The sequence below is a fragment of the Manis pentadactyla genome, chromosome 15 (assembly GCF_030020395.1).
Source record: "Manis pentadactyla isolate mManPen7 chromosome 15, mManPen7.hap1, whole genome shotgun sequence".
NCBI lineage: Eukaryota > Metazoa > Chordata > Mammalia > Pholidota > Manidae > Manis > Manis pentadactyla.
Genome location: NC_080033.1, coordinates 80,032,235 through 80,057,797, shown reverse-complemented (window position 1 = coordinate 80,057,797; position 25,563 = coordinate 80,032,235). Strand labels below are relative to the sequence as shown.

The following is a 25,563-nucleotide window of genomic DNA, read 5'->3' as shown; positions in this document are numbered from 1 at the left end:
GAGCTGGGCGCCCCAGGTATTTCTGAACAAGCCACAGGTGCTAGCCAGGCCTCCACTTTGTCCTGGGACATGCATGGCAGACTGTCCAAGCCTGCTCTAATTTAAAGCACTGTGACCAGTTGTCCCTCCATTCTGCTATGTCAGCAAATGGCAAATGCAGGGACAGAGCCCTGCTGCGAGGGCCCCAGAGCTCTCAGCTCAAAGGATGGGCTCCAGGGTGGCTCTGCCTCTCCTACCAGATCACTTGGCAGATATACAAGAAACAGAGACCACAGCCATGCCGGCCCTCAGGGAAGCGTGTCTGGGGAGATAAGATTCCAGAAACAGCAACCGAAAAAAACGCAAACTGGAGAAAGCTAAGGGCGGGAGCTGGGCAGAGAAAGCTCAGTGTTGCAGGTTCTGAGAGAGATGACCTAGGCTGGCAGGGTGCCCAGGCCATGCTGGAAGAGGTGGCTTTCAGGGAGCAGACAGGAGAGGACAGAGGGAGCCCGTGTGTGTGTGTGAGCACATATGAGCATGTGCATGCACACGCGTGGAGACAGTGGGCGGCCGCCTCCACAGCCTGCACCTCACCAGGCTCCACTGGACCAGTCGTCCCTCCATCTGGCCCCAGCTGTCCTCACCCGGTGCTGGGCCAGGTCATGGCCTGCTGTGGGCACTTCACCTCTGCTTTCGCCTGTGAATGTTGAACCTGAAAATGGACACTCGGAGGGGTCTAAAGAACGTCCAGAAAGCTCGGGGGCAGCGGGAGCGGCTGTGCCTCCCTACTCTGGCGAGGTGTGCGCGACCAGCCTGTGGGCCTGGGCTGTTGTTTGGCACCAGCTGGCCTTTCCTCTTCCACCCCCCACCAGCTGCACGAGGCACTGCCGGGCAGGAGGGTGGGGAAGAGGGGGGCCCTCTCTGAGCCAGGCTACAGCTCTCTCAATCACACACTATCAGATCTCCCCAGAACTGTTCACATCATGTAGATCTGCTGGCCTCCAGGTGAGCAGGTGTGGGGGTCCAGCGGGTCCAGGGTGGACAGTGACTGCTCAGCCCTGGCTGGAGGGTGGCGGAAGCCAGGCTTTGGCCATCACAGCAGCCCAGCAGCTCCCACGGGCCTTCCCCTCTGCTGTCCGACTACCCAGGCCTTGGGGCCCCTCTGGCCTCAGCCGTCAGCACCTGCCCGAGCTGGCCCTGGAACGTGATGCCCTTTGAGCCATCCTGTGGTGACCGACGGGGGCAGGAAACCCTCTGGCGGCAAAGGGCAGGGAGGGGGCAGGAAGAAGGATGGAGCCTCCTCAGAGCCGGCGTGAAAGGGGCTGTTGTCCTGAGAGGGAGCGGGTGGGACGGCCTGGTCCTGGCTCCCTTGGGGGTCCACCAGGGAAGTCTTCAGGCAGGGGCACCCCCCAAACCCAGAGCTGCACAGGATGAGGGCTGAGCAAAGGGTCCCGGGGGCCTTGCAGAGGAGACACGTGGCAAAGGCGGGTTGGCCCCAGAAGCAGGATGGCGGGAAGGGGGTGCTGCTGACCCCGCCTCTGGGCACCGGGGTGAACTTGCTCATCACACCGGGGCCGTCTCATGGCTGCTGCAGCTGGGACCATTCCTTGGGTGGGAAGGTGCAGAGCAGGGACCCCAGCGCAGAGCCCACCTGGCTCCCTGCACCCCCAGCTGTCGCTTCAGGGGCAAGAGGCCATGCTGCCCGCCCCCACTCCTGAGACAGCACCCTGGGAGGCCCTGTGTGCCCCAGCTTCCCTCCCGTCTGGACAGCAGAGCAGCTCCGCTGGGCTGAGGAGCTGATGGCCTGAGCACCAGGGACCCACGGCCCCCGCTGGTCCCAGTGCCCCGCCCTCCGTGCTCGGTGCCCAGGACACACAGCTGCCAGGACAGCTGCTCGGGAACCACTGCAGTCACAGCCGGACAACAAGGGGAAGGCCCTCAGCTGCCATGCCTGGGGGGAGGTGGGCAGGACCCTCTCCTTCCACTCCCGCTTGTCCTCGCTTGAACAGTGCCCCCAACCACGTCCTCCCTGAACCTGGGAACGTGGCCTTATTTGGAAACAGGCTCTGTGCAGACGGAATCCAGTTAACAGAGGTCATACTGATTAGGGGGTGCCCAGAATCCAAGGACAGAAGCCCTCAGAAGAGAAGGGGGTCACTTTGGGGGCACAGAGGAGAGGCAGGACTGGAGGGATGCCCGCAGCCCCCAGACGGGCTGGCACGGGACCACGGCCTGGCAGAGGGAGGGGCCCGCCTCTGTGTCCCTCTCCCCCGGAAACCTGCCTGCTGGGAACCGGGGCATCTATGGGCCTTTGGAATCTGAGACTGGTACAGGGGGCAGAGGGCCTCCCCCTCCTGGATGTCCTGAGGTGCAGTCAGACCCACTGTCAGACCTGCATGTCCTCGGCCACCGTCAGACCCACTGTGCTGGAAGATGAGCTGATTGCCGTGGACAGACCCACTGCCATTTCTGACAGTCACAGGGGAGAGGCTGGCTGGGCTGCGTTTAGCCTGACCTCTGCTGCAGGGGGCGCTGGGGTCGGGGTGTTCTGAAGGGCACGGGGCATGGGAGGAAGTGGGTGGCCTTGCTGGCCCATGTGCCCCAAGGCCCCCAAGTGGCCTTTCCCATTCAGGGTGTGGCTGTGACCGGCCTCATGGTGTGGGGGGCACAGCCCACCTGGCCTTATGACCTGGAGCCCTGGACAGGGTGCTGAGCAGAGCGGGTGGGCTGACAGAGGGGCACACAGCCCTTTGCAGAAGGGGCCCAGGCTGCCATTCCCCTCCAGCTGCCCCCGTGTCATCCTCGTGGGCCCTGGCAGTCCCCACCGGACCCTGGACATGTGGCCACCCTCATGTGGGAGGGCTGATGGCCGATGCCCAGGGCCTGGTGGCAGGGCGAAGGGAGAAAGAGCAGGAGAGAGTCTGAGAGAGGGGTGGGGGCCACCCGGAGGGGGAGGCTGACCCAGTCATTATGAAAACCAAGGACAGAATGACGACAGAATTAGTAAAAATGATGACCTAATAAAAATATTATTAATGCATTTAATTTTACAGGCATGCAAAGGGGTGGCCATGGCTATGATCCCCATTTCCCTGATGAAGAAACTGAGGCCCATGGCAGTTCCAGGCACCAAAATCGAGGGTGAGGCTCAGGCCCTACGGGTCCCTGAGAGAGAGCACCCCTTCTGGGTCATCATCAGGCCAGCTTTGCTCCGGTCACCCCACCAGAGACAGCTGGTGGGGGAGCCTGCAGAAGGCGCAGGCCAAGGCCGGGACCCCCCAGCCCAGCCCGGCGGAGGGTCAGGGGTGAGGCGGCACTAAGTGGCTTATGCCTCCGTGCAGAGGCCAACTGACAGACGGCTGGATTAACAAAGACGCGCTCTGTTCCCAGGCAGGTCATGTGGAAAGCATAGCTGCGACCCCTGTCACGTCTCCTTTTTTATTTTTTTGTAAGAAGAGATGTTTGTTCCTGAGCCGCGCGGAGGAGGGGCCCCCGCCTCTTCACCAGCTGTAACCACGTCAGCTGCCGCGGGCACAAAGGCCGCTTCTCCCCGTGTCCCCCCCTCACCCCGGAGCCCCAGCCCGAGGCCGCCAGCCGGCCCGGCACACAGGACTCAGCCCGCTGCCCAGCTTTGCAGCAAGGGACCCTCCTGAGTGCCAACTCGCAGAGCAGCAGCTGAAAACGGCTCATTAGCCCTGAATGGAGCCTGCAGAGCAGGGGCAGCGGGCGGGCAGGCCCTGGCAGCCGAGGGCATTGTTCCCGCCCGATCCCTGGAGGGCCACAGATGGGTGTAGTGCCTCCTGCCCGGCCCGGCTGGTCAGGCGCTGCCGAGATGCTATTTCAGATACATCCAGTTAAAGCAAATATATTCTTCAGACTAATCTCACCCGTTTCTTTGTATGTTTAAAATGTGGCCACTCGGCAATTTGACATTACATCTGTGGCTATTCACCTCCTATTTCATGTTGCGCCGTCTGGGTCTAGGGCCGTGCTAATCTGAGCTGTCCAGACCCTCACCTCAGCATCCCCTGGGAGCTGGTAAGAAGCGCAGCTTCTCGGACCCCACCCAGGCTTGCAGAAGCAAAGCCTAATTCTTAGGCGAACTCTGGAGCCCCACAACTACTGTACTTGTGATCTGTCACCAAACTGAACCAGGCCTCCCACACTGCCCTGTGCCCATCTCAGGCCCCACAGAGCCCCGAGTCAGCGGAAACACCCGCCACCCCATCAGGGGCCGTGCAGTCCCCCAGCTGGGGAAAATGTCTCTTGAGGGTCTTGGGAGCAGCAAAATATGATCTTAGAATGCTGAGCTTGCCCTGTTCTCCCCCTCAAAAGTTGTCTAGCCAAAACCTCTCTGATTTAGACAAAATGGAGGGAGACAGTCTGATCTGCAGAACTTAAGAATTGGTGCTGAGTGCCTGCGGCAGGCCAAGTGTTTAGAAACATTTATTTCATTCTTTTTGGTTATACACAGCAATGTGAAGCACCAGGCTTGGCTGTGAAAGACCTTTTAGGGGGTGATTTTAATGAATAAAGTTTTCTGTTGAGGACCAACGGCAGGCAGTAGGTATGTTGAGAGTCGCTGTAAAGTTCCCGGGGGGTGGTTTCTCGAGCAGTTTAAAATAAGCCCCAGGATTCTTGTCTGCCATCAGGACCTGGAGGAAAGAACCAGGTCCTTCCCTGTGTATCAAGAACCTGCTATCTGCTTGAACAGTGCTGGATCCAAATTTTCAAAACCCCCAAGTATGCTAAATAGTGAAGAATGAACCATACCTAGAGAGGTCTGGCCTCAGCTCTTGGCTTCTGGGAGGTGCCCTCTAGACCCTTGGGATGCCTGCTGGATACGGGGCCTGCTTACCCGGGGTCTGCGCCACCTCTGGAGGGGCTGGGGAGTGCAGTCAGTCAGCCACGGCTTTGAGACCAAGCCCCAATAAAAACTCTGGACATTAAGGCTCCTGTGGTCATCCCTGGCTGGCAATATTCTAGGTGTGCGTCACCCTCTCTGCCCTGAGGGGTTAACACTCTCCTGACTTCCCTGGTTTAGTTGGTCTGGGCAGGGCCAAGCCATCAGCATTTTGCTGAAAGGTCCCCAGGAGGCCATCATGTGTAGCTGGAATCTAGGAACACTGCCCCACAGTCCATGCTTGGGGGGAACACCTGAACCCCACCCCAGGAAGCAGGTTTGCCAGGGAGGCTCACCAGCATGCCCACTGGGGCTGACGTGCCTGCAGGCCCATTAGGGTTGTCTGCTTCCTACAGCAAGGGGCAGGCTGTGAGCCGGGGACAGGCTCTAATGGCACATGGCACAACCCCGGGGGGGCTCTAAGGAAGTGGGCTTTGGGCTGGAGGCCGCCCTAAAGCAGGGGCCACGTGACGACTGGGGATGTCAGCTCTTTCTAGGAGGCTGGAGTCGTCGCTGGCAGAGGAGCACAGGGATGCTGGTGGAGGAGGTAGGCACAGTCATCTTGGGAATTCAGGTGGCCCTGTGGCTATTTTGTCCCCAGCGAGGTCATGAGCGCCAGCCCGACCAGTCTTCACAGGCGCCTTATGCTTGGCAGGGCACAATGGCCCAGCTGAATCCCGGTCTGGTTGGCTCAGGGCAATGGGCCCCCCACCTCGGCAGCTGCCCACTGGGTTTTCAATCCCCCAAACCCCTCTTTCCCTTTCTCCAAAGCCACAAGCCTGGCACTTCTCCTGGCATATGGAGCAGAACTGCCCCTGATGGCCACCCGCCTCACTTATGACGCCAAGAGGTGATCGATCCCTTCCCCGCTCGGGAACTCAGTTTCCCCATGACTGAACAAGACTAAGTAAGACTGTCCATGATTTGGGGCACTTGGTGTAGAAAGGACACACAGCAGACACCTGGTCCCCTAGGCTTGGAGGGATGCCCCTCAGGGCCCCTGCGGACACCAAATCTCCTTCCCCTCTCTAGACACGCAGCTAAGCAGCACTGACCACCTTCTCACCCTCATGGGGAGAGCTGGGCATGGGATGCTCGGACTGGGGACTGCAGGTGGCAGGGACGTCACCTCCCACCATCTGCAGGGACTCGGAGGCCGCAGGAAGTAGCAGTACCTGGGACCCTGAACCACCTCATGGAAGGCCTAGTGGACACCTTACTGGACTGTGATGAGCGAGTGAGAATGAGCTTTACCTGCGTTAACCACCGAAGACGTGGGGCTGTTTGTTACCGCAGCGAGCCTCACTCATCCTGCCTGAAACGCGAAGCCCCGACAGTGACCAGGGCTGGGAACCTACCTTAAGGGCTCACAGTGCTCTCGGATCAAGACACGTTAAGGGGCCCCTGCATCTGAATCTCCAGGGTGCCTAGTAAACATGCAGGCTCCTGGGTCCCATATGCCTCCGGAATCAGAAGCTCCAGGGACAAGGCCCTGAAGCCGTTTCAAATCAGCACTCCTGGGGATTCTGGGGCACAGAAGCATCTGAGAACTGCTAGTAAGAGAGCAGAAAATCACTGGCTCGCATCCGATGCTGGAGACGGGGCTGGGCTCCATCCCCCCGCCTGAGCCAGCCCCACCCTCTGCGCTGACCGCAGAAGCACCACGGGGGTGGGGACCCTGACGGTCATTCAGCAAACTGGGCAGGCGAGAGATTCATTTGGGTGCCTGCTTAATGCAATGACGAATTCATTGAATTCTGATAAGGTCATCCCTTAGCAGGTGGGATAAATCGTGGCTGAGCTCTTGTCAGGATGACTCTCAGTCATCCCCGATTAAATTAATAATGATTAATTGGGGCTCCTGAAAGCTGAGCTGCCAGGCAAAGATGAGAGTGCTTCCAAGCTCACCCGCTCTCTTATTTCCTCTCACGCTTCTCGGGCTGCGTCTCCTCCCCCAGGTGATGTTCTAAGATGAGAGATTGGAAGTGGACCATCTGGAGATCTGGGCAGTCTTAGCAGCTGTTCAGGGGGCCGCCCACACTGACCTGAGTAGGGACATCTGGGAGGGTCCTTCCTGGAGAGTTGTGCTGGGTCTTGCTTGCTGGGAGCCACCGAGGTGGGCAGAGCCATCTGCCTGGTCATGGAGCCCAGGTCAGCTTGCTTCTTGCTTCTGCTATCCTGAGCCACTCGGCTGGTCTGCACCCGGCTGCCTGGCTGGGCATAGCCCTGGGGTGGGTGGATGGGGTGGGGCACGGTGGTGGGCTCTGGGCTGTGCACCTTTTATGAGACAAAGAGTGGCCTGACACCCAGGGCCTCTGGGCCATCTGGGAGGAGGGGGAACCCATGCTGGGGCTGCTGCCTGCAGGGAGAACCCTCTGCTTTGCCCTAGAAGGGGCCCAGGGAAGCAGGACGCAGCTTTGAGGGTGCAGAGAAATGAGATACATACAGAGCTAGAGACAAGAGAGATGGTGACCGGAAGGCACTGTCCCCACCTGGATGTTACAAACGGACAGAAGTCTGGATGAGCCCAGGCAGCATCCTTTCGGTGGGTTTCTGTCCCGTTGCCCATCTAGGGGAGCTCGGGATAAACCGAATCACTCCACCACCAGGCCCGCTCATCCCATTTTGCCTGAAGTGTGGCTGGTACAGGCGAGGGCAGAACGAGTCTGTGTTCAGTGGTTGATTTTTAGGAGACTGCATTTCCCGGGAGTCATTCGGTATCCCCGGAACCTGTCTCCCAGGGACCACCGCATTCCAGGGGCTTCTTCAACTGCCCCCAGGAATTGCATGCCCCCCACCACTCCCCGAGTGAAGGCCTCTTCTGCCAACTCCTGGTTATTAGCAAACATTCGCCGAAGCGCTGCTCTGCAGACCCACACGGCTTATAAAATGCAACGCTGCCTCAGCTTGGGAGGTTCAGCCGTAAGCATTCCTGTAGCGGGCTTGGCAATTCCCTGCCGATCACCGAGGCGCCATGTGAGGCAAGAGGGAACAGAGGGGGGAAGGTCCCAGACAAGCCCTGTGGGTTTGGGAAGGTTTTGTGCCACTTCAGAGAGCTGGCAGCTGGGACAGGGCAGAAGTCTGCATGGCGAGGCCCTTAGGGTGGAGACGGCCCCTGGAGTGGGGTAAACCCTGGACCCTTCTGCCCACACTCCCCTCACATGCTCAAGGGGGCCAGAGAGGCGCACCAGCCCATCAGCGCCAGCTCCGGGGACCAGCTGCCTGCCTGCAGCCCCGCCTGTGTCTCCTCCTCCTCCAGCCCCATCGCACCCCCAAATACCAGGAGGCAGCTCGGCTGGGGGCTCAAGGTGTGGGGTGAGGGTTGCAACCACATGCTGAGCTGGGGCTCAGCGGCACATGAGGTGGGTGGTCAGGGCCAAGCTGCTTAACTTTGTAAATGCACAGTCTTTTCCAAAGGGTGGAATCTAAATCAGAGGATGTAGAAGTAGGGTAGGTGCACAGTGACTGCTCAAAAAATGTAATTAATCCTTAATAGGTGAGTGGGTGAACAAAATGGGGTCTATCCATCCGGTGGAGTATTACTCAGCCATGAAAAAGGAGCGCCGTACTGATGCACTACACATTGAACCTTAGGGTGAAGGTGGCCCTAGGTTCATGTTGAGGTTTGGAAGGCAGACACAAAAGGTCATGTAGTGTATAATTCAATCTATATGAAATTTCCAGAGCCAGCATATCTATAGTTTACAGAAAAGTAAAGTAGATTAGAGATTACCAAGAGCTGGCTGGAGGGGAATGCGGAGTTACTACGGAAAGGGGACAGAGTTTCTGTTTAGAAAGATGAGATTTTGGAAATGGATGGTGGTGATGGTTGCACAACACGGGGAATGTACTGAATGCCCTGAATTGTACACTTAATGGTTAAAATGGCAACTTTTATATTATATAAATTAGCATAATAAAAAATGTAATTGTTACATCTACAGTTAAAAGCCATTTTAATTTCTGCAGAGGAAGGGGCAGGGCAGAGCCTCAGACGGGGCCCTCTACACTGGAATCCTGAAAGCAAGGGCAGGCTCACTGGGTGCCCAGGGCAGGTCCACCCCAGGGTGCTCTCTGAGGCTGTGGGCAAGTCACTCGGTCTCACCTGTCTGTAAGCGGGGAGCAGAAATGGAGGCTGCCCAGTCCCCGGTGGTCACGCGGGGGCTGGCTGGACGGTGGCCCACAGGAAGGCCACCAGGACCGAGAAGGCAGCCCAGGACCCAGAAGGGCTCTGTGTCCCGTCCCAGGCCTCCCACTCACCAGCTTGCTGCCCTGGACACCAGCCAATTCCCAGGGACGCTGGAATTCTACCATTTTCAGCACCCAGGACGTTCACGACCAAATCCATTAACCACCAGAGTATTTTCTAGATTTGCCACATCAATCCCAAATGCATGTTTCTCCCTAAAGACGAGTCAGTGCACACAGAACTACATGAGGTTTGATTGTTTTACCACTGTGGTGACATGGTCACTAAACAAATTTGCTGACCCGAAGGCCATGCCCCACATGCCCCTAGGAAATACGGCCACAGAATGTCAGGCAGATGGACAGATGAGGGGCCTTCCTGCAGCTCCAGGTGACGGAGGAGGCCTGGCTCTGGCTAGGGGCGGGGGTCCAGACTGCTGGGTTCACAGTGGGACCTGGGGCAAGTGACTTGAACCTGGCACTGCCTCAATTTCCCCATGAGTAAAACAAGGGGTGAGCAGTGCCATGTACATAAATAGCTACACTCCCTCTGAGCGCATTCCTGTGAGTTCTACCCCGACTGCAAAGTGTCCACGCCCTAGCCATGACATCAGCAGGTCTTGAATAAGTTTAATTATTTAAAAATGTTATGAGTTCTCTCTTGTCAGGGCGAGACACGGATGTTCCTCCCCAAGGCCAAGGGCATCAACTAGCTAAAGAGGTCCCTGCAGACCCCACAGGCAACACTGTTAAGAAAGCCGCTAAAAACTGCGCCTCCCGGAGATTTGGGGGTGTTTCACCTACAGCATGGTGCCACCACCCAGGCTGGCTGCAAAATGTTGCAAACACAGACTCTTTTACTCTCCTAGGGCCCATCGACCTTGAGAAATAGGACCGTGCTCACCCAGGGTGGGATCCCTGCCTCACCAGCCCTTGGTTGCTGCCCCAGGCCATCTCTGTGCTCCCTCAACCCCTTGGCGGCAGGTCTGCAGGCAGTCGGCTCCCCCTTCTTGCGGGGTCCCTGGGCCCGGCTTCTCTTCTGTCCTTCCTTGCTGGCTTCCCACCTGCCCGGCTAACTGGTCAGCCAAGGGAAGGGGCAGGCAGAGCAATGGCCGACCCACGAATATGTGACCTCACGCGGCAAAAGGGACTTGGCAGATGTGATTAAGCTAAGGACCCCAAGATGGGAGATGACTGTGGATTGCCGGCAGTCTCCCGGCTGTGGTGAGCAGGAAACGTGAGTGTGGAAACCAGTCAGAGCGGTGCAAGGCCTCCGGTCCAGGCTCCGCCACCGCCCAGCCTCTCGGCCAGTGTGAACTCAGCTCCTGCCCCTGCATCCCGGGTGAGGCTACAGGTGGAGCAGTGAGCCGTGTGGGGGCTGCGTTGTTAAACACCCAAGCTGGCCCCCGGCAGGAGACTGACAGGCGCGCACGGAAGAATTCTCATGGTGTCGCTTGACTTATCAAAAGCCTTCGGTGCCCATGCCAGCACACCACAGAGTCAACCCCCCCAGGCCGCGCTCCCTATTCCCCTGTAGAGCTTACTGCTGAAATCTCACTGCCCCCCTCCTGTGCCCCGGGCCCACCCACCCAAACCCCACCCAAACCAAGCCTTGTGATTCAGCTGAAGTTCCCCCTCCCGCCGCACCACCTCCCAGGACCACCAGAGCCACATCCCACCCATCAGATGCCCCATCCCAGACCTGAGCCCACCCTCTGGACACCGAGCAGGGTCAGCCCTCTGGTGCAACAAGAACTTCCTTCCTGCCTCCAGGGGCCACTCAAGTCCCCATGAGAGGCAGACCCAGCAGGGCAGGTGGGCATCGGGAGCTGAGGCCCGCCTTGGTGCTGACACCATCACGTGACCATGTTTGCGTCCAGACATCCCCCGTCAGATCGTAAAGCTCTTCCAGGGCACGAAGCCTTTCTTCTCAGACTTCTGAGAAGCACTTGACGGGGGAATGAAAAAGCTCCACGTAGAACTCATTAAGACAGAGAAAATGCAGGGACGGCAGCCGCGGGCTGGAGACGGGGTTTCTCTCCCCCGTGGCTTATGGGATGCCGAGCTGTCATCCACAGCGGGCACCCCGGTGCCTCCTCACCCCTTTCCATTTCCATGCTGACAGACACTGGGAGCCCCCGCCTGGGGCTGCGGGGACATCACCCCTGAGGACGTCAGAGGGAGGCCCCCACCCACTCCTCAGGGACCTTCAGGCCTAAGTCGGGGGCACTCAGGCAGGTGGAACCACCCACCTTACACTTGACAACAAGCAGGTGAAAACACAGGGGCCAGGTCTGCCCTGCCTCCCCTCCCCTGGGTGGCCCGCCACCTGCAGCTGGACAGGCACCCAGGTCCCAAGCTGAGGGCTCCCTGGGGGCTGCTGCCTACGGCCCCTGCTGCCTGGTGGATGAACTGTTCGGGGTGGGGGACTTCCTGCCTGGCTGGACTGTGAGACCATCTCGGGTGACATCTTGCCTGCAAGCATTTTGGCCAAGATTCTGCTGTCTCCTATGTCGGAACCGCAGCTGTGGCAGGAGTGGGGAGTGGGCGACACCCACGAACATTCTGGAGACACCGTGGCGGGCTGGCGATGGGCTGGATGTGGGGTGGGGTGAGTGGCGAGGCCACTGGGCAGGTGATGCCCTTGGTGAGCCAGGAAGACCACCGAGTTGGAAAGGGGTGGAGATAAAAAGCTGTTTCCTCCTGGCCGTGGGCTTGCCTCTTGGGGACATCTGGGCAAGGACGCGGCTGGGTGGACGGGTCTGTGCTCCTGGCTCCAGAAAGCCCTCCACAAACTGACGGCTTCTGTACACCCAGAGCCCCCTGAACACGCGTGCAGTCTTGGGCCCACCCAGACCCGGGAATCTGCTTTCCCTAACAAGATGCCAAGTGACACACATGCCATTAATTTGAGAAGCACGGGGTGTTTTCACCTCTCTGGAGAAGGGGAGTCAAGTCTTTTACAGTTCTCAGCAACCTGTCTCACCATGTCTTCCCAGAAGGCAATGCTTAAACCAATCTCAAAATAACCAGGCCTGTTTCCCACTTCTGTGCCCACATTTCCGGATGGAGCAGAGCCACTGACCTCCAAGTCACAGGGCCCCTGAACCCAAGCCCTGTGGGTGAGGACAGAAACCCCAGCATGCCAGTGACCAGGAAGAAACGGGACCATAAAACTCAAAAAGTGGTGGTTAAACAGTAGTGCCTGGGAACACGTGAGGTAGGAACTCGTGGTTTTTAAACGAGAACAGGAGATCGGTTTAGGGGGAAATGTTAAGCAATTTACACACGCCTGTCCCCTCTCACTGGCTCTGGGCTTTGCCTCCTTTGAGCCACTGGGCAGGGGGCAGCCCCAGGGAGTTTGCTGTCCCAGCCCAGATGTTTAAGTCCGCCCAGCCCGGCCCCCTTGTGACTGCAGCCCACGAGAGACCCTGAACATCACCCTGCAGAGCCCAGGTGGGCCCCAGACCCTGGGAGGTCACAATAACATTGTGGTTACTGCTTTAAGCCAAGTGTGGGGAGGTCTGTCATGCCCTGCAGATCACCAGAAGCTGCACTCAGGCAGTCTCTTGGTGCCCCAAGCTAACACCCCAGGCTGCCAGTCAACACAGGCAGCTAATCAGCAGGCCCGAGGTATATGATAGGGTCTGGTGGGCATCTGTGGTGAGAAGAGTCGGGTGGGCAGGGTGGAAAGGAGGCCGTGCAGGAGGCCCTGGCTCACTCAAGGAGACCAACAGGTGCTGACCAGCATGGGCACAGCTGCCGAACCTCCACATGCTCTCTGAGGACAGCTCTCTGGGCTCAAATCCTGGCTCTGCCCATGTTTGACATTGGACCAGTTACTAACGTCTATGCCTTAGCTTCCATGTCTGTAGAATGCGGATGACAGGGAACGGGCATGGGAGCGCCACTGGGAAACTAAATGATTTCAGAGCACATGCTGCACGAGACAGGAGGGCAGCCCCCCATTGGCCTCAGGGCCCACACAGGCGACAGCTTGGCCTGGGTGGGCCAGGGGTGGCCCTCCACCCTCAGCATCTTGCAGTCCATCCTTGGCCTCTTGTTTTCCACCCAGTTCCCACTTTGAGGGTGACCACGGTTGAGGACATGGAGCCTGGGCCATCTCCTGCCCTGCCAGGGGAGGGGAAGCCAGTGCAAATGGTTTGGGATAAGCAAGCCAGCAAGGTCTGGAAAAGCAGCGGGTGACCCCAGCCTGTCACCCTGAAATTCAATCACAAATCCCTGAGAACTTCTCATGCATGAACCCAAGGTACAGGGTGGGCTTGGGGCAGCACCTGTAAACGAATGCTCGAAACAAGCCCCCTCCGTCAAGGGGCCGTGAATGAGTGAATGTCATCTGTGGAACACTCCGCAGCAGGGGGAAGGGCAGGCCAGGCTGATCGAGTCCCTCAGAGCCCCTCAAACCCTGGGGCAGGTGCCGCGGGACGTGAGCTCTGGGAAACCATTCATCCAGAGCTTCAAAGCAGGCCAAGCCAAACCACAGCTGGTCTCTGGCTAGAGCCACACGCATGGACAGTCTGAAATATAAAACCCTGGATGGGGGGGTGCTCTGGGGTAGAGGGAAGGAGACGGGTTTGTGGAGGGGACCTCGGGGTCTCTCCACTGCAAGTGACGCGAGCGAGAGCAGGCCCTCGGATTCGGCTGACGCTGGGGCCCAGCCACGCTCGGGGCCTGCCTGTGTGACCATCTTTGCTCAGCAGCTCCTTACTGCACAGATGGGCAGACAAAGCCCAGAGAGATGGTCACGGGCAGGGAAGTGTCCCTCTGAAATCCACATCCACCCGGAGACCCGGAGTGTGGTCTCACTTGGAAATAGGGTCTTAAGATGTAACTGGTTAAGTGAGGCCACACTGGATTAGGGTGAGCCCTAAAACCCAGCAATGGTGTCCCCATAAGAAGGCATTTGACAAGGGACACAGAGGCGGAAACGAGGCAGCTACGAGCCGAGGAAGTCAAGGGTTGCCGGCACCTGCCGATTCCCCCTCTGCGCCTCCAGAGGGAGCCCATCCTGCTGACACCGTGATACTTGGCCTTTGGGACTTGAGAGTAGGCATTTCTGTTGTTTTAAGCCACCGAGTTTGTGTCCATTCGTTAGGGCAGCCCCAGGACATGCACACGGGTCTGCAACTGGCCCCAGGCTAGCAGGAAAGGTATAGCCGGAGTGAAAGAGCAGATCCCCGGCTTCTGGGGCTAAGGCAGGGAGCGGGGGCCCCTACGAAGGGGCCTGTGGAACTTTCTGGAGCCACAGAGATATTCTGTGGGATGACTGGTGGTGGTGACACACCTGTATACCTTTGTCAAAACACGAGTTTTATTGTGTGTAAATTATACCTCAATAAAACTCATCCAAAGAGTTTTTTAACATTTTAATCTGCATGCAAACACATTAATTATTCTTCACAATGAGAGGTAATGACTATTAGAATCCTCATTTTACAGATTAACAATCGAAGCCCAGAGAGGTTAAGTAATTTGCTCAAAGATGCACAGCACATAACCAGGGATGTGGGGTGACGGCGCCTCCCAGGCTGAGGACGGTTGTCCCGTTTACCTCTCTGCCTCCTTCCTGGGCTCTGAGGGTCAAGGGCAGGGCTGCCTAATTTCTGTCCAAGTCCCCACAGTCTGACCCAGTTAACCTGAAGTCAGATCTAATAAAAGATGGAGGAGATAAGGGCCCTTTGTGTTTAGACTGACAGGAGCAGCGTCCTGTGCTGGGGAGGGAGGAGAGCAGAGCCCAGCCAGGAGCCTGACGATCTCACAGCAAGGCCGGTGAGGTGGACGGCTGCGCAGCCCTGACCTCTACTCCCAGCCTCCTGCAGGCCGAGGACAGTGTGGGGAGGGCCCCCGGGGGTCAGTGGCCCAGTCAGCGGCTGGGGCTGGCAGGGTGAAGAAGGGCTGGGACGGGGCCCAGCCTCCCTGCTGGGCAGAGGGCTCCCAGTGCGCCCGCGCCACGGCCCCAGGCCCTGCAAGGGCCCGCAGCCCGCCTTTCACACCTGCGAGGCCAGAGCGCACACAGGAGCCAGGTGGGAAGCTGGGAGGCGCTGCGTCCTCTCCAAGGGCTGCAGCAGGTCTGTTGGAGCAGAAGAATCCAAAAAATGCCGCTTGATTGCTTCAGGAAGGAAAGAAAATACAGCAAAAGCCAGCCAAGCAGAAAGGCTCTCTTCTGCCAAGCGGCTGCTAGCTGGGCGTGTGCGCCTCCAGGGCAGAGGAGGCTGGGAGGGCAGCAGCCTCGGTTCCCGGGTCCCCTGTCTTTTAACCAACCTCCAGACAAGGTTCGGGGGTTCAAGAGACCTTAGAGGCTTCCATTCTGCAGCCAGGTGCCCTGGTCTGGACTCAGGCTCGCAGGTGACCTCAGCACCTTAGCTTCCTCATCTGTCAAATGGGGATTAATGATAGTAACGACCCCACAGGGTTTTCATGATGACTCAGTAAGATACCAGACGTCACGTGTGTGGACAGTAAGGGCCATATAAGGGCCTGGGGCCAGCAGCCCCTGCGCTGAGCTTAGCTGCTCTGGCTCTGACAGTGAGGAGATGCTTCCTGCCTACCCCCTCTCCCCTAACCCTGAATACCAGGCAGATACTGTGAGCTGCCCACGCGCAGGGAGGCTGGACAGAGGCACCGACACGGGCTCGCTCACTCCTCACTGCAAGCTGGCGGCAGCTGCAGGAGGGGGCAGAGAGGGCCAGGGCGTGGTCCTGCTGGTCATCTGCTCAGCATGACAAAACAAAAAGTAACTCAGGACCTAAAGGGCAGCATGTGGGGTGGGCACATCCCATCCTCTTCGTGTCTGTCTTGGCCTCCACAAAGGTTTGATGCAGAACTGGTTAATATTACAGATTAATACCAAAAGAAGAACCAGGTATAAGGTAGGGGTGTAAGTATAAAAAGGGGCCCTCTCGCTCCAGGGCACGGGGCTTGGTGTGTGGCATACACGCTGGGTTTCAGGGGATGGCCTTGTGCTGTGCGGCGCCTGCTCGACTGCACATGGGAGCCCCAGAATTATTAACAGAATGCCCAGGGAGTGACGGAGGGCTGAAGATGTATGCCTTGCTCTCCAGAGGCTTAGCGTCTAAGCGCAGCAAAGACGTCTACCTATGTTTCAGTTAACAATGTTGTAAGGCAGGATTTACCTCCCCGAGGTGGTGCCTGGGGGCGATGGATCCGTGGAGGCCAATGTGTTTGTGTGGCCAGGTCAGGGAGAGATGTGGGCAAGGCCACGTGACCAGAGGACACCAAGGGCACCCATGTCGAGCTGGGGCCGGCTGACAAGGCTGGCCCTGTGTCCACAGGCAGGAAGGGTACCCTCGGTTGTGACACGAAGAGCATGACCTTTCCCTTAGGGAAAGGACTTCAACTGCCCAATAATGGGCATGCAAACCACTGCCCCATTTACCAAGGAAAATCCAAGCAGCACTTCCAGGAAGGGAGAGAGACAGGCTCACCTCCCCTCAGGGCCAGTCTGGACCCAAGCCCCCTTCTGGAAGCTGCCTGGGTTCTGCATCCTGAGACCCCTGCCTCTGGCCCTGTTCCCCAGATGCCTCCTCCCCCAGCTTCACCTGAGTGGCCACCAGGCAGCTGATGCTCAGCAAAGGAGAGAAGAGCCAGCAGGTGCCCAGCAGAGTCAGCAAAGATCTTTGCTGGAGTGAGAGTCAGGGCGCCCTGCTCTGCCGCCAACGGGCCCTCTGCCGCCAAGGGAGTGGGTACTGGCTATGGTTTACACTCCCTCCTCTGCCCACCCGGGGGGCCGCCCTCCCCGCTCCAGCAACTGTGTGGGACCCCCTCTCCAGGAGGCCAGCCAGGCCCTGGGTTGGAGGCTGCCCCTCACCCCAAACCTCTGGGGCCCCCACGGCCCAAGCTCACAGTTCTCTGGGCAACAAGGCCCCAGCCCCACCCCCTGGCTCCCTGGAGACCAGGGGTCTTTACCCACAGACAGACCCTGCCCATCCAGGCCCCCAGGTCCCCAGTGCCTCTCCCTCTCCAGACACCCCACCTCTCTGATCCCTAAACACGGAAGGGTGCAGGCGCTGTTCTGAGCTGGACGGTCCGGGCCCGAGGATGCAGGATTACGTCGAGGAAGCTGAGGGGTTTTCCCTTCTCTCTCACACAGCTTTTGGGTTGGAATCATTCAGTCCGGAAGCTGACCTCTCCTGCCCCAGGACTGTAGTCTTAAAGTCACCCTGCCACCACCAGGGAAGCCCTTCCAGATCTCAGCGGCCCCCTCTGACCAGCCACAGCACCTTTACCTAATTAGTCTCTGCAACCATCCGCCATATCAGCGGTATCATTGACGTGGCATTTGATGAGCTGGGTGCCTTCAGAAGCACCATGTAACCTCCCATTATACAGAGGTGGCACGTGTCCACCAGACCAGCCTGGCAGGGACATTAGGTGACACAGGACCTCTGGCTAACCATGAGACCCGTGGCTCCAATACATACCCACGATTTGACCAGCACTGGCACCCTGCATCCCAGCCCCCAAGCCTGCCCAGAGGGAGGGCAGGCTGAGCAGGGCAGCCCCTTCATGTCCCCACCTGCCCACTGGCCTGGCGCCACCCTACACCGTCTCCTTGGCTGCTGTTTGCAGGGAACTGATGACAGGGCAGGCCCCCCTGCACCTCCGGCCTCAGCTGACAGCCTGGTCACACCTTCCTCCGGGCACCCCCCGTGGAGGGGCTGCAGCCTGCCTGATAGGAGCCCCCGGGGCCCAGGCCGGCTTCGGTTCTGACTGTTTAGAGGTACGGCTGTTGTTTCCTGGTAAGGACTTGGAACAGAAATGAGGGGAAGGGGCCCGGGGGCCCTGCTGCCAGCATCCCTTTGGGAAGTAGGAATGAGCTACTCTGAGCTTCCATGCATGTGGGGGGTGCTGTGATGGGTGAGGACCCCCGGGGACCTGCTCCTGGCACCTAAACCTCCCCGGAACTTTACCCACATAAAGCCCTCGGCAGCTGTCAGCCAGCACTTTGGGGCCAGCTGGACAGTGGACCCCAGAGCTGCGGGCCCACGTGGAGGTCTCTGGAGAAGCTCCAGGCAAGGCCTTACGGGCAGAAGAGTAGACAGCCTCCCCTGCCTGCCACTGTTCCAGAAGCAGGTACAAGGGCTTGGGGGCCTTGGAGTGCTTTTAGCCCTGTGACTAGGTGCGCCTGGGGGTTGGACTGCCCAGGTTTGAATCCTGGCTTTATTTCCTGTGTGACCTTGGGCGAGTTACCTGCCCTCTCTGGGCCTCAGCCTCCCTTTCTGTATCCCAAGGACAGTAATGTCCCTGCCTCCCGGGGGGTGGGGGGGTGCACTGAAGGAGACAATCCTTGGAAAACCCAGAGAACAGCATTGTCTGACCCTGGCCCAGTGCTCAGAAAACGCCAGCCAGCCACCAGCAATAAATCATAGGTTCCAATTTCCTGAATTCCCCTTTGCCAGGTCAGAAAAGGCTTACAGTGAGAGCTGGAAAGGCGGTGCAGGCTTTCACATCCCAGAAGGGACATGCACAGGTGGGTGGCTCTCCCTAGTACCCTCCGCGAATCCCCGGCTCCCAGGATGGGTGTGGACTTGGGAATCCAAAGCTGCCTGGCTGTGTGACCTTGGGCAAGTTTTCAACCTCTCTGGGCCTCAGGTCCTCATCAGCAAACAGGGCTGAGAAGTCCCTTCTCAGGAGACGGTGTTGGGAGGACCGAGGAGGATCTGCCAGGTGCACGGCTCAGTCCCAGGCCCACAGTGGGCTCTTCCTCTCTCAAATCACAGCTCGCAGAGTTGGCCATCTGGGCACCCACCAACCTTCTGTGTTTCCCCTTTGGGTGCTGCCTTAGGAGCTGGTTGTGGGGCCACCCAAGAGAAGGAGGCTCTTGCTCTTGGCTTTGCCCCATGTGGCTCCCACGACCTGGTTCATTCCGGCTCCTTGGCAGCCCGCTGGCTGTTTCCAGACAGCAGTGCCCCACCTTCCCAGAGAGGGAAGCCTATGGGCTCCAGGGATCGCAAAGCTCACCAACACGATCGTGGAAGGAGAGGAGGCCTGTGGGCTCAGGTGGGGTCACGAATGGGGGTCCGGCCTGGCGGGACGGCGGTGCTGGTTGGTCAGCCCTGTGTGATCGCTGGGTAGTTCACTTTGTCCCCTCAAAGCCACATGTTGGCTCTCCTGTCTTCCTCTGCCTGGAGTGCCCTGTCCTTGTCTATCAGACAGAGGCTTGTCAGGGCTCCTCTCTAATGCCACCTCTTCCAGGCAGCCTTCCTGGGTTGATGGTCTCCATCCCACCATCACCGGTCCCACAGAACCACCACCCTGGTCATCCCAGGTTTGCCCCTCCACCAGGGCCGCAAGTCCCTGAAACGGGATACAGCCTTCTCCTTTGTCTTACTCTGGAGCCAGACAACTTAGGTCAGTGGCATGCTCCTCCCAGCACCCAACACAGATATGTCTGTTAAACACCCACCCATAAATAAAATGGGATTTTCGAATCTTACCTATAATGGAACCATAAAGATCTTTACTCTTTTCATGCACCCCATCATGGGAGGTAGGAGAGGAACTGTCAAGGTGGGGGCTTAGGGAAAGCCCCATGGAGAAGTCAGCAACTGAGGAGAGACCCAGAAGGAAGTGAGGGAACGAGCCTCATAGGCATCAGGAGCAAGAGCAAACCAGGCAGCGGGAGCTGCAAGTGCAAAGGCCCTGGGGTATTGAAAAGGCCGGTGCGCTCAGCAGAGCAGCTGGGCTAGGATGGAGTGGGGGAGCGGAGGGGGTGTCAGCACATCACGAAAGACCTCCTGAGTCACTGCGCGGTCACGAGGCTTTAAGGTCCTCTCATGAAACCCTGGAGTGGGTGACGTAGGGGGTGGGCAGGCAGGGTCCCCCACTCCCTGTGCACTCTGAGCCCCACCAACTCGGCCCCCGAGGCCACCCAGGGAACCCAGGCCTCTGCAGTCCCACCAAGCGTCGCATGTCTTGCACAATTTCTGGGAGCCAAATCTGACAGAGCCATCTGTCCCAAACAGACCCCAGTGCTTGCCTCCAACTGGTCCCTCGCACGAGCCAGAGCTCTCTGACACCGCAGAGCACCCATCTGCTGTCCCCGTCCCCTGGGACACAGGGGGAGGCCACAGGGGCTGAGCGTGCCGCCGAGGTGAGGCGGCAGCCCCCCTGTGGCAGGCGGGGGGACCCCCTGGAGCCCGAAGCCCCTGATCCTTCCCGGGGTGGAAGCACACTGTGCAACAGCTCCTCTGTAGGTGGGGCTGCTTCCTTCACAGGGTCAGGGGCCCCAGACCCTGAGAGCCCCAGAGCCCCAGGCCAAAGGACAGGGAAACACGGTGTTTCCACTTCTTTCTTTTAAATTCCCTGCACCGGAATCGAGCATCCCATTCTGGCTGATACACAAACTCGCCTGACTTTGAACTTCCCAAGCGATACCAGAGCAGATGTTCAGATAGCCTCCCATCTTTCATCTTTCCAAAAAAAAAAAAAAAAGCCCACACAATCCAATCTGAAGCTGTTGGGCACTTGGACTAATGGACGGATGAACTGCAGCACCAGATAATTTTTGGCAAGCCGAGAACGCCTCATGATGATTATAGTGCAGACGTGCCTGCTCTTCATCTATTATAACAGGACCCAGCCGTCCAGGCGGGCGCCCCGCGATTCCCTTCTGTTAGGGAAGTCTCCCGGGAGGAGGGCGGCCACTGGAACGCCCACCCGGTGAACGGATACCCCGCACACCAAGTCCCCGATCCGGTGAGGTGCATGGCAGCAGCAATGTGGGGGAGGCGGTGTGCTGGCCTGGCACATGGACCTGGACACCCCTGTTCCATTTTCCAGGGTCTTGTTGCTGTACATTCCCTCAAATAAATGTTCCCGTTTCGAATTAGTCACTTGGCAAGGATACTGAGCGCTTATGCCAACACGTGGGCTGACCCGCCTGAACCCTTCCTCGGAAAATATCAAGTGGCCATTGTGTTCCCCGCTAACAAGCTCTGGGGAGGGAGCCCTCTGCCCGTGCTTGTTTTTCATGGCAGGTCTGCTGACCTCCTCCTGGTACAGCAAGAGGCACACATGTGCCCAGGGCTGCAAATGGCAGCTGCTCAGACGAGGTGGTGCTGCGGAAGAGAGCAAGAGACGTGCCGCGGTCTGTCTGGGCACCCCATCTTCTTTGCACCAACAGGCCCGGGAACCACCCAGTCTCCCAGATACCTGGCCTTCCGTTTTCCCTAGCTGCTTCCTGTCCTCTGCCAGGGTCACGAGGCCAGGTCTGTTTTCCTGCATGGTTCCTTGTGGTGTTGAAACTAATTGGATCAAGACCATGCACTCTCCGAGTTGGAAGGAGCCTTAGGATTCTCTCCAGAGAGAGGTGTTGCAGCCTTTATCACATGCATGTGACGCCCCCGGGGCGGGGGAGCTTGTCGAAGTGCAGGTTCTATTCTAGGCTGGGAGCAGGGCCTGAGACTCTGCAGCACTTTCAAGCTCTGGGGAGGCGGTTTTGCGATGCACAGACCACACGGAGTACAGAAGCCGCTCCCACCCCCCACCAGCGCCCCCGCTGCAGAACCGGCTACTGAAGGAGCACACACTTACTTAGTTCAACCAAACAGGCTGTTTTGGGCGGGGATATCCCAGAGGTGACATTGGGTGCCCCCCAGTGCATGATGTCAGCAGGCCCGTGGAATCATTTGTCCCACCCTCATGATGACACTATTGATCACTTCATGTAGGTGGTGCCTGTCTGCTTCAAAGCGATCACTTTCCCCTCTGAAATCAATAAGGATCTCTGGAGAGATACTCTGAGATGATGCAAATACCCTTTTTCCATCATACGTTCATCTACCGATTTCAGCCTCCACTGATGATTCCTGCTCCAAACAGTGGTTACTATGCTGTTTGCAAATGGCAATTTTCCATTTCCATCATTCCCTCTACATTCACTAATTTTTTGATTCAAATTCTGGTCTGTCATTATAGATCTAAAAAAAAAAAGAGCCCAGATACCACTGAGCTGAAATCTCAGCAATGCTGGCTCCCTGCCTGCCTGCGGGCGCATCTGCACACAGCTGAGGAGGCAGCCTCTGAGATCGCAGGTGGCCCGCGCCAGCCCGTCCTCACGGGCAGCAGCCAGCCCTCCCCTGATTATTCTGGGGGCTGCCGTTTTCCCAACCATCCCTCCAGCCCCAACGATCCTGACAGGCTGTGGAGCATGACCCCCAGCGGCGGGCATTCAGTGTCAGTCAGCAGGGCCTCGCCTCTCCTGGCTGGGTGGACACAGCTGCACCAGGTTCCCGGGAATCGACAACCCGGCAAATCCCTTAATTGGTGGACATGAAAAACCAGGGCTGTGTGCTGTAATAACAGAGTCCTGGGGGCCGGGGCAGGATGGCTGCTCGGAAGGTCGGGTGTCTGAGCAGGAACAGAGACGGCGTGGGGCAGGCCTGCCGGCCAGCCCTGACTCTCACCGAGTGGATGTGAGCTCAGGCTCCCGCCCGCCCTGCCCTCTCCTGTCTCCTCCCAGTCTGATCGTTCCTTCTGTCATGTTCTTTGTCCCCGAGCCGCAGGCCTGTGATTACACTCCAGGAGTCATCCTGCAGTGACAGCGACGGTGCGACCTGCCGGGCAGATTCTCAAATTCTCCTGGCCTCCTGACCTGTGGGGCCTTCTCCTGGGCCAGGGGCATCTTGAAAGCAGAACGCAGAGCTTCTGGGGCTGGCAGGTGGCCGTCCCTGGAGGAGCCACAGCCCCGACAGGCACTTCACCGCCGGGAGGCAGCGTGGAGACTGTAGTCCCCCCACCCCTGACATTTTATTCACAGGAGGAAACTGAGGCCCAGAGGGGCAAAGAGATGGGCCCACGGGCACCCATGTAGGAAGCGTACACGGTAGAGGGGCTAAGAGTAGAGACTTGAGCCAGACTGCCTGGGTTTTAATCCCAGCTCCACATTTCCTAGCAAGTGACTTAACATCTCTGAGCCTCGTCTGTAAAATGGGAATAAGAGTCTCCGCTCCCCAGGGGCTGTCTGCAGAGTCGGCGAGCAGGTGCACCCCGAGGCACGGGGACAGAACCCAGCTGCACGAACAGGTGGGAATGCTCTTGCCCTCGGCGGGGTGCCCTTCTTTCCGTGCACAGGCCCGATGAGGGCTGCTCAGGGTCAAGGAGCACTCCCTGCCCGAAGCCTGCCACTCACCCTGGGCAGGTGCCGAGGACTCAGCAACGGCCGACCCCACTCACTGCCAGCAGCAGGTGTGGACCCAGTTCCCCTGGGCTGCCTGCTTTGGCCCAGGTCCGAGTGTGCCTTCGGGGCTGTGGGCCTCGGATCCCCATGCGCCAGAGAAAGTGTGTGTGGCTCACCAGGGGAGACTCGGCCGGAATTCAAGGAAAGCTGAGGAGCTGGTACCCACCCATCCCCGGCTTCGACAGGCCCCCAGCTGGGCACAGGTCTCTCTTGAGCTTCGGGCTCCGGGGAATCCAGCTGCCGTACGGCAAGGCCCCCCTGCAGCCCCGAGGAGGGACCCATGTGCAGACAGGTCCCAACCCACCCGCCAGGTGAGCGCACCACACCACCGTGGAAGCAAATCCCTCAGATGATTCCAGAGCCAGCCGACATCTTGGGAAACCCGGATCTAGAACTGCCCGTCGAGCCCCTCCTGAAGTCCGACCCACGGCGACCACAGAGGGTCAACGATCACCGTGGCTTCGAGCCACCACTCCGTTTGGGGTGACTCGTCACGCAGATTTAAGTACTGATACTGTAATACTTACACTACTAAACACTACAAGTAATTTAGTGCAAATTATTCAGGAAACAAAACCTTGTGGTACGTGATAAAGGTGAACTTGGACTAAAGAAATCCTGGTATAGAAAAAGCACATTATGGACAGAAAGACAGGAAGTCATATTTCATGAAAAAAATTATCCTAGGTAAAATAAGAGCCTCTGGGGCCCCCTTGGCCATGAGCGACGTGCGTCTTGCAAGCCCTGTTCCTCTGGGGCTCGGCGTCCCCGTCATCCAGCCAATGGGCTACCTGGTCACATCTCTGGTCCCTTTCGACTCTGACATTCGGCAGGTCTTGGATTTGCAGCCCTAACCCTGTTCTAAATGGCCTGGGTCCCCAAAAGACACACGAGAACTCTGAAGCGGGCTTTTGGCAAAAGCAACGTTCACAGACCCCAAGGGAGAAAAGCTTTAAAACCAGCCGGCCCCGGCCGGAGGCAGGCTGGGAAGGCAAGTTAAGTAATACGGGCCGAGCATGCTGACCCTGCGCAGCCCCTGCTGCAGCCCCATTCATGCCGCCTGAGCCCCCACACGGGCGGAGTGCAGCCCCTCAGCCTCTGAGGGAAGCGAGCGCTCTGTGTGTGGGGCGGCTGAAGCCAGGGACCCAGTGATTTCTGGCTGAACCATCCGGCACGTGCCATGGCGATGGAGCCTGGCTCAGACGGGGTGCATCTACCCCACACTGCTTCTAGATCTGCCGAAGGCAAAGCAGCGGCGATGAGGCTTAGAAGGAACCCTAGTCTCTCCTCCTGCAGCACAGCAATGTCACCCACGACCCGGAAGTGGGCTGATCCACTGCAAAGCCTTCAGGGTGTAGCTGCCCCCCACCAAGTCATGCCTGCTTGCCTGGGTTCTGCCTGTGGAAACCAGGTTGGACGGAGTTTGAGCTTTTTGTTGTGGGGTTTCTTTTTCTGGAGCATTGCATACAGTTTTGAGAAGAAAACAACAAAAATGGAGTCTCTGGAAGTAGTGGGGAGACTAATAGCACCGGCTAATTAAGAGGCAGGTCAGATTAAGCTCTGATGCAGAGTAACTTCTCTGTTTGGCATTTAATACACTCTCTCAACCCCTGTGGGCCTTGGTTTAACCACCTATGGAGGGGATATGAGTAATAATTATCTCCTTTGGAGAGGTGCTGGGGGGGTTAATTAACTCATGGCTGGGCCTGCTTTGAGCTGCTCCGTGGCAGGCTTGGTGGGTGTGAACATCACCACCGAGAGCTGTTCCGGGAAAGAGCCACCACTTGCCTGCTCTCAAGAATTCGTGACCTCGGAGAAGTCACCTGGCTTCTCCAGGCCTTGCTGCCTCCCCCCAAGAAGGCTCAGAACTGACGGCCTGTAAGATTCCTCACAGCTCTGAAGCTTAATGGTGCTTGTGCCCAAAGAGAGGCCGTTCTTCCCCCTCTGGGTCTTTCCTTAAGTAACTGAGAGCAGGGAGAAACATTCTCCCCAAACTTCACATCTGCCCAGAGGCCCGGGCACAGCAGGGGCACCGGGCCCGGCTCTCCCACCGCTGTGCCCCCGCCCCCTCGGGGGAGCTCTCACCTGGCCCTGCTGCCGGAGCAAGCTCAGCCAGGACAGCCTGGGCAGGTGGCCCCAGGACGTGGGGACGCTTCAGCCCTGGGAAGCCTGCCTTGGCCACACCAGCACGTGTGTCACCAGGCCTTATCCTGGGTTCCCTTACTTCCCTCCAAACTGGTTTTCTAAGAAGCCAGACACAGTTACCCACGAC

General features: G+C 58.4%; 1 protein-coding gene and 1 long non-coding RNA gene across 5 annotated transcripts in view; one reads left to right on the top strand and one right to left on the bottom strand.

The window, feature by feature from the left end:
* GSE1 (Gse1 coiled-coil protein) overlaps positions 1-25,563 on the bottom strand; it is a 388,729-nt gene that overhangs the window by 276,928 nt on the left and 86,238 nt on the right. The gene's annotated exons all lie outside the window — the stretch shown is intronic.
* LOC130680942 (uncharacterized) lies at positions 964-4,443 on the top strand. The gene is made up of 3 exons (XR_008994001.1): positions 964-984; positions 3,033-3,120; positions 3,370-4,443. It is a non-coding gene; the product is annotated as an uncharacterized LOC130680942 (long non-coding RNA).